Genomic DNA, 14,602 nt, shown 5'->3' with positions numbered 1-14,602 from the left:
CATTCTCGGCGGTACTGGGAATCTGTGTCTCTTTTTGTTGCGTCATCTTGCTGCGTCAGCTCTCCGTGTGTGTGGCACCACTCCTAGGCAGGCTGCACTTTTTTTTGCATGGGCTGGCTCTCCTTGTGGGGCACACTCCTTGCACGTGGGGCTCCCCTACATGTGGGGTGCACCTGCATGGCATGGCACTGCTTGCGCACATCAGCACTGTGCATGGGCCAGCTCACCACATGGGTCAGGAGGCCCTGGATTTGAACCCTGGACCTCCTATATGGTAGGTGAATGCTCTATCAGTTGAGCCACATCCACTTCCCTCAGCATAAGGTTTTGAGGTGTGTCCATTTTTATATTCTTGGTTCCTTTTCATTATTTTCATTATTACTTATTATGAATATCCCATAATAAGTATGGGATGTAGTCACCTGTTGATGGGCACCTGGGCTCTTACTACTTTTTGACTATTATGAATGAAGCTGCTCTGAAAATTCATGTACAAGTCTTTGGACACACACTATGAGATTGCTGGGCAGGTAGTAAGTGTATGTTTAATTTTATAAGAAACCGACAAACTGTTTTCCACAGTGGTTTTTCCATTTTACACTCCCCACTAGCAATGTAGGAGAGTTCCAGTTGTTCCACAGCCTTATCAACAGATAGTATTAATAGTCCTTTAAATTTTAGCCATTCTAATGGGTGCATAGTGATATGTTATTGGGGCATTAATTTGCATTTCCATAGTGGCTAATAACGTTGAGCAACTTTTTTTAAGGTACAGGAGGGTGGAGGAGGTGGGAATTGAACCCAGGACCTCATATGTGGGAAGCTGGTGCTCAACCACTGGGCCACATCTGCTTCCCTGAGTTAGTTTTTCCTTTGTTTTGCTTTTCGTTTCTTTGCTTTTTCGAGAGGCACCTGGAACTGAACCTGGGAACTCCCATGTGGGAGGTGGGCACTCAATCACTTGAGCCATATCTGCCCCTTTGAGCAACTTTTATGGGGTTTCTGGATATTTATATCTTCTTTTTGAAGTGATTGTTAAAATGTTTTCCCATTTTTAAATTTGTATGTATGTGTGTTCTTATTCATGATTCATAAGATTTCTTTGTATGATCTAGATTTGTTAAAAATATATATGGGCTCTCTCTGCCTAGAGAAGCCCACACCAAATCTTGGTGTGCATTTCCATCTTTCTCTCCCATTTCTCAGCAAGTCCTGTTCTTTCCCCCATTTCCCAAATAAATTCTTTTTACTGGTCTAACTAAAAAATATATATATATGGCAAAACTTCCAGTCTTTGATTTATCTTTTCATGTTCTTAATGATGTCTTTCAAGTTTTTAATTTTTTAAAATTTATTTCTCTTCCCTTCCTCCCCCACCCCAGCCCCCGCCCCAGTTATCTGTTCTCTGTGTCCATTTCCTGCCTGTTCTTTTTTTTGTCCGCTTCTCTTGTTGTCAGAGGCACGGGAATCTGTGTTTCTTTTTGTTGCGTCATCTTGTTGTGTCAGCTCTTTGTGTCTGCGGCGCCATTCCTGGGCAGGCTGCACTTTCTTTCGTGCTGGGCGGCTCTCCTTACAGGGCGCACTCCTTGCGCATGGGGTTCCCCTATGCGGGGGGCACCCCTGTGTGGCATGGCACTCCTTGCGTGCATCGGCACTGAGCGTGGGCCAGCTCCACACGGGTCAAGGAGGCCTGGGGTTTGAACAGTGGATCTCCCATGTGGTAGGCGAACACCCTATCCACTGGGCCAAGTCCACTTCCCTCAAGTTTTTAATTTTGATGAAGTCCAATTTACCAACTTTTTATTTTATGATTAGTTCTTTCTGTGAGCTAAGAAATCTTTGCCTCCCTCCCAAGGTCATGAAGATTTTCTCCCATGCCTTCTTCTAGGAGTTTTATAGCTTTTCTCTTTTTTATTTACTTCTTTGATCCATTTCAAATATGGTGTGAAGTAGGGACTGAGATTAATTGCTTTCCATGTGGATATTCAGCACATTTGTTGAAAAGTCTATCCCTTTGTCTGTAGTTATTTTTTTCTCTCTGTAGTTATTTAAATTTAGTTTCCTTTTCATTGTATTAGTATTTGTCTCCCCCACTAGACTTTAAGCTCTATATATCTGTTCTAATTTAACCTGGGATCTTCTCCACCCCTGGCTCCTCCTTCCAAGCAGAGAAAACAGAGCACGGGTTGCCTGTAAGCCATTTATTCAGAGACGTGACCCCAGAGTGCAGGAGTAGGGACTGGAGAAGGTGAAATAGGAAGGCCAAAGGCTGGAAGCAGGTACCCTGATGAGTTATCTAATTGGTCACCACCAGGGCTCCCTCTGGCCAGGACCTGCTGAGGAGCAGCGTGAGATGTGCCTCAGAATTGTCCCGAGGGTCAGAGAGGGGAGCAGATGCCCACCAACTCCAGCCCCCGCTGGTCAACTTCCTCCGACCTCAAGATCAGGAAGAAGCTGTGGGCAGAAGGCAAGAGCTGGTGGAGCAGTTAAGCCCAGGTGCTTCCACTTGCTCTGGGCTGGTTGCCACAGAGACGGCGGTGTAGAAGGTGAGCCAAAAGGTGTGACAAGGGCACGAGGGGTTTCTGATTTGCTCTCATTCGACAAATATTTGTTGGGTGCTTTCTGTGTGCCAAGCACTCCTGTCAGCACTGGAGATACAGTCATGAAAAAGCCAATCCCTGGTCTCACAGCAAAGACAAGTTAATAATTGATATAATATAATGTCAGGCAGAGATAAGTGACATGAAGAAAAATAAAACTGGGCAAGGGGATTGCACAGATCGGTGGAGGGAAAGGGGCCCATTTAAGCCAAGAGGGCAGGCCTCTAAGGAGTTGATATTTGACACAGATGGCATGAAGAGAAGAAACAATTCACGGGGAAACCTAGGATGGGTGCATTCCAGGTGGAGGGAACAGTCCATGAAAAGTCCAGAAGGAGGAACAAGCTTAGCATGTTGGAAAAACAGCCACGAGGTCTCTGTGGCTGGAGCAGAGCGTCGGCAGGGCGGGCCTCAGGAAGGAGTCTGCATTTTCTTCTGAGAGTGATAGGAAGCCACTGGGGAGTTTTGAGAAGGACTGTGACACAGAGTTATTTATGTTTTCAAGGTTGCATGGGTACCATTACACATGTAGTAAAATGACTAAAAAAATCAATAAAAATACCCGTGCAGGCAAGGACACAGCAATTGGAACTCTCACATGAGGCTGGTGGCAGCACACGCTGGCACGGCCACCTTGGGAAAGAATTTTGGCAGTTTCTTTTTTTTTTTTTTTTTTTTTAAGATTTATTTATTTATTTAATTTCCCCCCCTCCCCTGGTTGTCTGTTCTTGGTGTCTATTTGCTGCGTCTTGTTTCTTTGTCTGCTTCTGTTGTCATCAGCAGCACGGGAAGTGTGGGCGGCGCCATTCCTGGGCAGGCTGCTCTTTCTTTTCACGCTGGGCGGCTTTCCTCACGGGCGCACTCCTTGCACGTGGGACTCCCCCACGCGGGGGACACCCTTGCGTGGCACGGCACTCCTTGCGCGCATCAGCACTGCGCATGAGCCAGCTCCACACGGGTCAAGGAGGCCCGGGGTTTGAACCGGGGACCTCCCATATGGTAGACGGACGCCCTAACCACTGGGCCAAAGTCCGTTTCCCTTGGCAGTTTCTTATAAAGATAAATACACGACAGTACAATAGCAATCCCATGCCCAGGTGAGATGAAACTATGTTCGTGTAAAAATACCTATATGAAAATGTTTATAGTAGCTTTGTTCATAATTGGCAAAAACGGGAAACAACTTAAGTGCCCTTCAACTGTTAAATGACTAAACTGATACATCCGTGTGAGAACACTACTCAGCAGTCAAAAGGAATGAGCTGCTGATGTATGCACCGAACCAGAAGGATCTCAAGGGGGTCAGGCTTAGTGAAAAAACTCCCCTTCAAAAGGTTACATACTGTATTGTTCCATGGATATAACACTTTCAAAATGACAAAATTATAGAGAGGGAGAACAGATGAGTGGTTGCCAGGGGGAGGAAGAAGGTAAAAGTAGGAGTGGCTGCTGACACAAAGAGGCAGAACGAGAGCTTTCTTTGGGCGGATGTAATAGCTATGTAGCTTGATTGTGATGGTGGTTACACCAATCTAGATATGGGATAAAAGTGAATCAAAATACATACACACACGAATGCAGGTTAAAAATGGTGAAAATGGAATAAGGTCTGTAGTCTAGTTAGCAGTAATATGCCAATGTCAATGTCCTGCTTTTGGTAATATACTATAGCTATACATAAGATGTTGTCATTGGAGTACATGGGACTGTATTATTTTTGCAACTTTCTGTGATTCTATTATTATTTCAAAATGGTGTGTTTAAAAATAAAATCCCTAACAGGTGGGTGAAAAGCTATAATATAAAGACTTCTTATGAAAATCAGGGAAATTTGCAAATGGACTAGGTGATAGATGACATTTGGGAATTATTGTCAACTTCCTTAGGTGCAGAATGGGATTGTTACCATATGTCCTTGAAATTCTAGAGGTGACGTGTCAAAGTTTCTACAGTTTACTTTCAAATGGTTCAGCAAATATATGCCTATGCATATACATAATTTAGTAACATGGCAAAATCATTGAATCTAGATGGCAGGTTTATAGAAGTTCATTACATTATCCTTTTTTCTTTTTTTTTTAAAGATTTATTTATTTATTTCTCTCCCCTCCCCGGTTGTCCTCTGTGTCTGTTTGCTGCGTCTTCTTTGTCCACTTCCGTTGTAAGCGGCATGGGAATCTGTGTCTCTTTTTGTTGTGTCAGCTCTCCATTTGTGCAGCGCCATTCCTGGGTAGGCTGCACTTTCTTTCACGCTGGGCAGGTCTCCTTATGGGGCGCACTCCTTGCGCGTGGGGGTCCCCTACGCGGGGGACACCCCTGTGTGGCATGGCACTCCTTGTGCGCATCAGCACTGTGCGTGGGCCAGCTCCACAGGGGTCAAGGAGGCCCGGGGTTTGAACCGCAGACCTCCCATGTGGTAGACGGACGCCCTAACCACTGGGCCAAGTCCGCCGCCATATTATCCTTTTAACTTTCTTTTTGTTTGAAAATTTTTCATGATTGAAACACTGAAAGGGAAAATAAAAGGAATGAATCATTCACATGTAAAACAAGATGGAGACTCAAAGGACACATATTGTAGGATTCCAACTACATGACATTCTGGAAAAGACAAAATTAGAGAGATTGTTAAAACAACAACAACAACAACAAAGAATAATTAGATGTTGCCCAGGGCTGGGGAAGGGGAGAAGGGATTGATTACTAAAGGCCAGGGGGAAATTTTGGGGATGATAAAAATGTTCCACGTTTGATTGTGATAGTGGTTACATGACTGTATATGTTTGTCAAAGTTCCAAGAACTGTACAGTAAAAAATGGTGAATTTAAAGTATGAAAATTATACCTAAAAAAAAAAGCAGAGGTAAGTACCATACACAGAAGAGCTATTAAAAAAAAAAAAAAAACTACATGAGGGCACTCTGTCTTGTTCACTGTGCTTATAACACAACTGTGATCTAACAAGCACTGAATAAACATTAGCTAGTACTCTCAGTAAACTTTCCCCAAATAAAATTCCTGTATTCCAGAGAACCCCCTGCCGTGTAGTGTGGTGTGCAGGCTCAGCTGCTTAGTAGGTGTCTGTTGTATGGGTGCTTGGGCCTGGTCTCTCTCACATTTGAGTACCTCCTCTATCTATTCCTTTGGCTCAGTGAGGTCCCTCGATGTCCTGTATCATGAGGCTTTCTGGGTGGAGGGAGGTCTGTGGACAACCTTAGGGACCTGCACCAGCACCCCAAAAAGCATGTACCTTTCTGCTGAGGCGTGTCAATCAAAACCAAGCTTCCTCACCCATGCTGCAAAGGCTAACCCATTTCAAAAAGAAGGGGATTTCCATTGCATAAATGTCAAATAAATGTTAAGACTTTGTTTTATAACAGAATAATTACTATTTATTGGGGTTTTTCTTGGTGCCAGTCCTATGCAAAGGGGTCTCCAGTGTTAACCGCAGAGCACTTGAATGTGGGAGCTGTTGTCAGTGGCCCCACTATGCAGGTGAGGATGCCCAGGCTCAGAGAGGTGACTTGCCCCTGGCCTTGCCCTGGGGTCTTCTGACTGCGGACCCTGCCCTTACCTGCTCCACTGTGTGGGCTCCCACAGAGGCTCCCCCACTTCAGCCTTTGGGTAGAACCGCTGTGGGTCCTCTCATGTGGCCATGGAAGTCTCTTCCTTCAGCACAGAATGGGGATGTTGCCTCTGCGGTGGGTGAGTGGTGGCATCTGGGTCAAATGTGGGAGGGAAAAGAAGAGTCAAGGAAGGAAGGGGAGAGGAGGGGAGGGGAAGCCGAGGGGAGTAGGAAACACCAGATGCTTTTTGTAGCTTTAAAGAAAACAACAAAAAACACAACACAGGCATTAGGGAACACAGATTTTATTCCGTCTCTTGGTCAGGAGAGAGATTGGGGAGAGGGGTGCGCGGGCTGTGGAGCGAGGAAAGAGCCTCTGTCCGGACCTCTACCCAGAATTGAGGCTGAGGCCCAATGATGGCGACGATAAAGGTGGCAGTGACGGCAGCAAAAATAGCAGGCACTGTGCGCCAGGTGCTGTGGGAAGCACGCCACACGAATTATCACCGGGAACCTCCTCAGTGACTCTGTGACTTAATTACTATATCATCTCCATTTTACAGGTTAGGAAACTGAGGCCCAGAGAGTTTAAGTACACCAAACCATATATTTTCATGTGTAGAGACTCACCTAAACGCATTAAATGAGGTCAGAAGGACACACATCAAAGTAACCATAATAATTACCTGCGATGGGGGAGAGGAGAGTGCGGTAAAGTCGGGGAGCTTTAACTTTTAATTTTATTGTTCGATTTTTTCCCCCTCCGACAGTGGAAATATGTAAAAAACAAAACAAAACAAAACAAAAAACTGGGAGGTAAAGACTGTATCCAAGGATCCCGTGGCTACCTTGGGCCCGCAGCCCTCGCCCTCGCCCTCGCCCTCGCCCGCCGACCGCAAAGCCCCCCGCAGCGTTGCCGGCTGCCGCTCCCACGCCCCCGCGCTGGGGAGCAAGGAGGAACCGACTTCTGGGAGCCTCGGTCACTCACCCCCGGCCCCCTCCTCTGGTTTCCTGGGTGACTTGGCCAGGCGCGCGTCCCGGCTCTCGGGAAGGCCACTGCTGGGTGCCCGCGCGGGACCGCCCCCGTCACCGAGCGGCTTCCGGTCCAGTCAGCCCGGGCGAAGCCGCTCGCGGAGATGAGAGCGGCAGGAAATCAAGGTCACGGCTCCGGACACAATGGGGCCATTGTCGGCCTCCGGTCAGTTGACTTTCAAACAGCAGTTCCCCATCCACCCTCGCTCCTTCTCCCCACCCCCGGCCCGAGCCACGAAGGCACCCAAACCCGCTGCCGCCCTGTAACCTCTGTCTGAGGAAGCAGCAATCTGGCTCCCACCACGGACGGGGGAGGCTGGACCGCCCTTTGCATTGTCTATTTCGTCCACCAGGTGGCGACAGAGCACCGCATTTCTGAGCGCGGGGAGGGCGGCAAAGGGTCGGCTGTTCAATCATTGACCCTACCCTTCCCGATTGATCCAAAAGAAACAAAAAATCAAGTAAGATTATACTTTCCCCCACCCCTTACTCTGAGATCCCCGGAAATCTGGACTCTCAGGGGCTCTTCTCTCAGCAAACGGCAAAATGGCCGTGGATTGCTGCACTTTTCCTTCTCTTGATGGAGAGGTTAACCGAGGGGAAGGGGCAAGCTCTTTGCTCAGCAGGTCACAGCAGGTGGAACCTCTCTGGTCTGGATAATCGATTTCCTGGTTGATTGGTTATGTTACTGTATAAATGTCATCTCTGTAAAGCCTCCCCTGGTCCCCCACGCACCACCCAGTCTAAAGTATGTCCTCCCTGTTGTTCTTCCTCAGTGCCGGCTGTTTTGCCTCAGCGTATCACAATTTGTACTTAGCCACATATTTGTTTGATTGTTTTGCACTAAGATATATGCTCCAGGAAAGCAGGGACGGGATCTGTTTTTACTCACCAGTGCATCTTTAGTGCCTAGTATAGTACCTGGCATATAGTAGGTGTTCCAAAAAATATGTCAGCAAAACGAATGCATGAGTGCACTTGAGGAATGGGGTGGGGCCTCGGGTTCCGGAGAATTCGGCTGTGTGAATACAGGTAGTGCCTGGATCCATCTGGCAGGCCCGAAGTTTCCCCGGAGGGGTGGGCCCTGGAGGTGGAAGAGCTTTGGGTTGAGACGTCTGGTTCTGGCCTCTGGGCCCCTGGTGCACAGTCTCACCTCTCCCTGCCCCCTCACGGGCCGGGGCAGCTTGGTACGCATCCCTTTCTGAGCGTCATTCTCCTGGCACTACCTGCTAAGGCCACCGGGAGGATCCCTAGAGTTAATGCCTGGAAGGCGCTGGGCACTGGGCCTGGCACCTGGTAAGCCCTGGTGAGTGCTGGCCATTGTGATTGCTGCTGCTGGGGGAGGGGGGGGGAAGGCTGGGGCCAGCGCTGGGGGGGGGGGGCTGAGGCTGAGGAGGCAGTCCTATCCTACCTGCCCCTTGGTAATTCTCCTGGCTTGGTTTCTTCCTTGCACTGGTCCAGGAAGCTGAGGGGTCATCCAGGAGAAGGTCATGTCCATTTCTCCTGGAGTCACAATGCGGACACCCTCCTGCAGCCTCTCAGCCTCCTGGGACACTGTGGGTCAGTCTGTTCACTTGTGCACAGGCCCTGGGGACACTGGTGAGCAAAATCATCTTGTCCCTACCCTCAAATAGCACACAGGCCAGGGGGCTAGTGGTGGTGGTGGGGTTGATGGTGATCAGAACAACCCTGAAAAAAGTGCAGAATCTTAACTGTGAGAAGTGGGGTGGGTGACAGGGCGGTGATCAGAACAACCCTGAAAAAAGTGCAGAATCTTAACTGGGAGAAGTGGGTGGGTGACAGGGCAGAGGCTGGCCTGGGACAGTCCTCAAGGACGTGACTTATGGCCTAGGAGTTGAAGGCTGGGGAAGAGGAGCTAGCCAAGAAAACCCCTCGCTGATAACAGCCACACCTGGGGAATGGAGCCTCAGGCTCTTCTTGCAGCAGGCAAGGGGTCAGATGGGAGAAGAATGAAAATGAACCCACCCTAAGTACATCCTCCTGGGTGCTGCCTGACCTGTGTCACTGGGATGTGCCTGCACTATGTCACGTCTCCAGACCCAGCCCCGGCGGAGGAGGAAGAGTGGCCACATGTTCAAACAGGCCTGGGAGGCGGGGCCCTGGGCAGGGTGCCAGCCCCTGAGGCCAGCACCCCTGGTTCCTGCGGGGCATCTCGCAGCCACCCCAGAGTGGGTGGGGCATGAGCCAGTGGTTCCCGGAACCCAGCCGCACCAGCCACCAGCACATCAGGTAGAGGAGCGCACCGACTCTGGAGTCAGGCTGCCTGGGGATGTTTCCCAGTTCTGTACTTGCCAGCCTTGGCAAATTACCTAATCTAAGGCTTAGTTTCCTTGCTTATAAAATGGAGGCAATAACGGTACTCATTGTTTAGGGTGGTTTTGAGAATTAAGTGAGATAATACTGGAGCATTCTGGCGCATAGCAGACACTTGATAAATATTGGCTAGTGCTCTGCCAGTTCAGAGATAAGGAAGCTGAGACCCAGAGAAATTAAGTAACTTGCTTAGCATCCCACAGCTAGAAAGCAGAGGAGCTAGGATCAGACAGAACCCAGGTTCCTTTGACTAAAAAGCCTATCCTGGGAGGTACAGGCTTTGGAGTCAGTAGCTGTCTGAGAAGAAATGTTTTTGCATGGATTCAACAGACAGATATAAATCTTTCTGGGGTTGAGGGTAGGGCACATACCTTCTTTTTCTTTTTTATGTTTTAATTTTATTTTTATTTTTAGGAGGTACCAGCGGTTGAACCCATCACCTCATACATAGGAAGCAGGTATTCAGCCACTGAGCTACACACATACTTCCCACCCTCTTTTTCTAAAAGCTGGACTGGGGCAGGGTCTTGGGCATGGTGGAGTCAGAGTAGGCAGGAGTTGAGGGATGGGGGAGAACCCCCAGAGCAGGTGGGCACAAAGTCCTGGCGACCTGGAGCTGTGCTCAGTCTACTCACACAGCCCTGGCATCCTTTCCTTACCAGCCTGAGCTGCACATTTCTGCTCCTCCCCACCCCTAAGAGTTTGTGGTGCTCCCTCCCTCCCCGGCCTCAGCCCAACCAGGACTCCTCCTCTCTTCCCTCCCGAGGGCAGTGATCCCTGCAGTGGCTACCACGGCCCCTCTGACGTGTGTGTGATGCTGATGCTGGCCAGGCCATGCTGGTCAGTGTGCCAAGTTCCCCCTCAGGCCCCTTTCCCACATGCCAGGATGCACTGCCCCACCCCACCCCCCAACTCCCCCGTGAAGCTCCCAAATGGGCCTCATTGTTGAAATAATGGAATTAAACGCCATCAGAGCAATAGAACCTTCCTGAGTCTATTTGCTCCCTCTCCAGCCCTGGAAGGAGACCAAGTTGGGGTTGTGGCTTGATGAAGAAGCAGCCAAATGGGCTGCAGTGTGCAGAAGATGCTGCCCCGGAAGGCTCTGGAATTGGGAGTGAGTTGGTGAATTGGGGAAAGGGATGATGTTGGTCCAGCTCCAGCCACCCTCGGCGGGCCCAGGTCTCCTGAGTCAGTGCGACCAAGTTAGAATCCTGGCTGTGCCAAGTAGAAGCTGTGTGACCGTAGCCGAGCCTCATTTGCCTCATCTGTAAAATGGGAGTAATTAAATTCTCATGCAGTTTGAGGGGATTACAAAAGATAATGCATGAAAAATGCTGAGCACAGCGCCCTGCATAAATGCCCTCCCTTGCTGCTGCGGCCATTACTGTTATCGATGAAGGCTCTGAGCCAAGGCCATGTCCAGAGTTGGGTGCACCTTTGAGACCATAGGGGCGAGCTTCCAGGAGAAGGTCAGCCAGGTCAGCTCGCAGAGGCTCCCTCCCTGCCTGGTCCTGCTGATAATGACTCAGGTCCTCGGGCCTCATGGAGAAGGCTCAGAGGTCCTGGGAGAGTCCCACGCCCCTCCTTACCCCCAGCACCCTGCCCCCACCTCCCCAGAAGGCAAGATGCCCTGGCTGGCTTGGGTGGTAGGATGGGACCTCTTCGCCTGAGGCACCCTGATTTCTCCTTTCCTCTCACTGTTGCTGTGCCTTTAACTCATGCCAGTCCCAGAGACCTTTCCTGTGCCAGGGAGAGAGTGGGAGCTGGGGGTGGGGTGAGGAGATGGAGGAGGCACCCCAGTTTATAAAGAGGGAAGGGGCCGTCTCTGTCTTTAATCTCTGACTGAAACTGGTGACACTTGGTGTTGCATTCAAGACCTCTGGTATTCTACTATAGAGTGACTATGACTCTAGCAATGGAAGAAATTATATCATCCATGTGGAGACGGTGGCCACGGGAGTTGCTGAGGGCAGGGAGAGGGAAGAAGAGGTGTGATATCGGTGCATTTTCGGGACTTGGAGTTGTCCTGAATTATATTGCAGGGACAGATGCAGGACATCATATGTCCTGCCAAAACCACTGAATGGGCTGGGAGAGAGTGTAAACTAAATGTAAACTATAATCCAGGCGGTGCAGCAGTGCTCCAAAATGTATTCACCAAATGCAATGAATGTGCCACATTGATGAAAGAGCTTGGTGATGTGGGAGGAGTGGGGGGTGTGGGGAGTGGGGGTATATGGGATCCTCTTATATTTTTTAATGTAACATTTTGTATGATCCATGTATCTTTAAAAAAATAAAATCTATTAAAATTTTTAAAATGAAAAAAAAAAAAAAGATCTCTGTCCCTTCGGGGAAACACCTGCACCGAAAGGCACGATGCCATTTGCGTAAGAAAGAGTGGACGCTTTGATAAATAAATAAAAATCATTCAATGACAACAGAGTCTGACACCTTATTTCCAGGGCTGGGGGGGGGGGGTGATTCTCCCACATGCTGGCCTGGGTTCTCCCCTTCTTTGGAGAGCAGGTAGGGGCAGGCCCTGGTGGAGGGCAGCAGGGCAGGCTGGGGCTCAGATCCAGCCCTTTCCGGAAATTGCCCCCTTGAGAACCAGGATTACTCCAAAGTCCAGTTTCTCGTACAGGATCTTTGGGCTCCTCTGCAGGTGGGGCCCTGGCTCCACCTCCATCTCCCTCCCCTTCACCCTCCACTGGGCTCTACCAGAATCTCTGCAGAGGGAAAAATTCCAGGCCTGCAGCCTCCTAAGGGTCCTGGCAGAGGAAGCCTGGGGGCCCTGGAAGCTCCACCCACCCCCCCTTGGCTCTGGCGAGAGGGCAGGACCTCCCAGCGAGCTTCCCAGGATGTGACTGGCCCAGTGTGAGGGACCTCTGGAGCTTGATGATTGGAGCTGTGATTAGGCTGGAATGTCCTGGTCTAGCTCAGTGCGAAGTCCGATGTCCCCGCGAGATTGTGGGAGGCTGTCTGGCTGTCCCAGGTGTCTCAGGCTGGGAAGCCCCCCAGTCCTGCCTTTAGGGCCTGTGATTTCTGGCCCACTCACCCAGAGGCCTCTCCCCTTACCTCTGGCTCCCTGCCCCCCGCTAGTTCTCAGTAGTCCTCGAAGGGCTTAGTCTCCCTTGGCCTTGCTCATAGAGTCCCCTGTGCCCGAAAGCCTTCTACTCTTTCTTGAAGAATCTCCTTCAAGAAGCCCTCGAACTCTCCCACTCAGGCTGGGTTAGCCACACAATCGCTGCATTCTCTAACCGCCCTCTGCTCGCTTCAACTGGTGCTCACTATGCAGAGTATTCCAGGGTACTTGCTTTGTGAAGTGTCCATCCCCTCTCCCCACAATGACTTCCCAAGGACAGGTACAGTGTCATCTCTGGGCTCTGGTGCCCAGCACAAGACCTGCATGTGGTAGGGGCAGCTGAAATCACATAAAGAGTAGGGGTCACACCCCTTGGCTTTGAAAGTTCATAGAAGTCAGGGAGAGGGGCATCCTACCCTTAAATGCTTTCCCCCACATCCCTGTCACAACCTACAAAGGGCGACAGGAGGTGGTACAGCAGAGGAATAAAGCAGGAGGTTACCGTCGGCTGAGGACCTTGACCTGTTTCCCTTTTTGTAAAACCGATCCTAACAGCATCTTCTTAGGGGGGTTATAAGGACTGACTGTGCTAATCCCCATAAGAAGTCCCTTTCCTGCCCTGATGAGACAGAACTAGGGGCTGTGCTCTTTCTAAGAGGTGTGCAGTCTCTGGAGAGGGGGTGCAGCTCTAGGTCTGGCTTGGCATTCTGTGCCCCTCGCCCACCTCCATCCTCCCTGGGGCCACACCTGTCCCTGAAGTGGACGATGTGGAAGCCAGGAGTGCTCTGGACATGGGGCTGGGCTGAGCAGAGGAAGCACCTGGGTGCAGGACACACGAGTGGCTTTAGTGGCAGTTCTCTGCCCATGTGGTTGTCTTGTTGTCTTCGGCTCGAGCTCAGAGCACATCACTGGCTTTATGGGCATATCTCGGTCTCGGGTTCCAAGGGCGTGGGAGATGACTACTAAAGGCCCAGGTAGAGGGCAGAAGCAGGCAAACCAGAGTCTGAGCTGCTCAGCCTTCAGGAACACGGAATCTGAGAGCAGGCAAGCTGACTCCTGCCTGCCCACATCTGGAGGCCTCACTGGCCATCCAAGGTCGGGGAGAAATTTGTGTGGAACAAACTTGGCCGAGGCCGGAGGCCAGCATGGCCTTACCAGCTGCTGGCACCACCCCTCCTCTCCGATGCCCCTCCCTTCCCTGACTGAGGGGAGGTGCCTGGGAGGTGGTATGTAGGAGGGATGAACCGTGGAGGCAGACACGTCTCCGTTTCAATCCCAGCTCTGCCACTTACTAGTTGTATGTGCCCTTAGCCAAATAACGCCACTTCTTCAGAGCCTCAGTTTCCTAAGCTATAAAATGGAGATAACGGCATGTATCTCAGGGAGTTGTAAGGATTGAATAATAAAATGCATGAAATGGATTTAACTCAGAGCACATCTATCAAATGAACAATAAATGGCAGCTATTACTATTATGTCCCTTGCTGTGTTCCCAGCATTTACCTAAGACACTTTAATGCTGGCCAACCTAACAGAGTCTGAATCTTATTAACATTAATAACACCTTAAAGAGTTGCTCAATGAGCTTAAACGAGAGGAGAAAGGTGCCGGCCAGGCTCTGAGACAGGGCTACACTCCCCTTCTGTCCTCTGCCTGTAGCTCCAGATGGTCCTGCTGCTCTCCTCAGCTCTTCCCTGTCTAAATGCCCAGGGAGGCCTTGCTGCATCCTCCCCATTTGGGGAATCCTGGCAGGTGCGCTGCCCCGCTGCCCGAGGGCCAAGTGCCCTGGCCTAGAGGCCAAGGGGGCTCTGCACCTCGAGATTTAAGGGATGAGGAGGGTGGGATAGGATGGCTGGCTGGCCAGAAAAGTGATAACAAGGATTACATTTCTCCTCGGTGCCCTGCTTCTAGTTCTCCAAAGAAGATTCTGGAACCTTTCTCTCCACAGAGCTGGCCCCTGGGCAATGACACCAGTAGAAGGAGGCCC

General features: G+C 50.2%; 1 long non-coding RNA gene across 1 annotated transcript; it reads right to left on the bottom strand.

Annotated features, from left to right (window-relative positions):
* Nucleotides 1–3,254: 3,254 nt before the first annotated feature.
* Nucleotides 3,255–7,518, bottom strand: LOC101416703 (uncharacterized). The gene is made up of 3 exons (XR_188958.4): nt 7,153–7,518; nt 6,174–6,318; nt 3,255–5,107 (listed from the first exon to the last, which is right to left on the bottom strand). It is a non-coding gene; the product is annotated as an uncharacterized lncRNA (long non-coding RNA).
* Nucleotides 7,519–14,602: the final 7,084 nt, after the last annotated feature.

Source organism: Dasypus novemcinctus, chromosome 2 (assembly GCF_030445035.2).
Source record: "Dasypus novemcinctus isolate mDasNov1 chromosome 2, mDasNov1.1.hap2, whole genome shotgun sequence".
Classification (NCBI taxonomy): domain Eukaryota; kingdom Metazoa; phylum Chordata; class Mammalia; order Cingulata; family Dasypodidae; genus Dasypus; species Dasypus novemcinctus.
The sequence above is the reverse complement of the archived record's forward strand: the minus strand, read 5'-3'. Positions and strand labels throughout refer to the sequence as shown.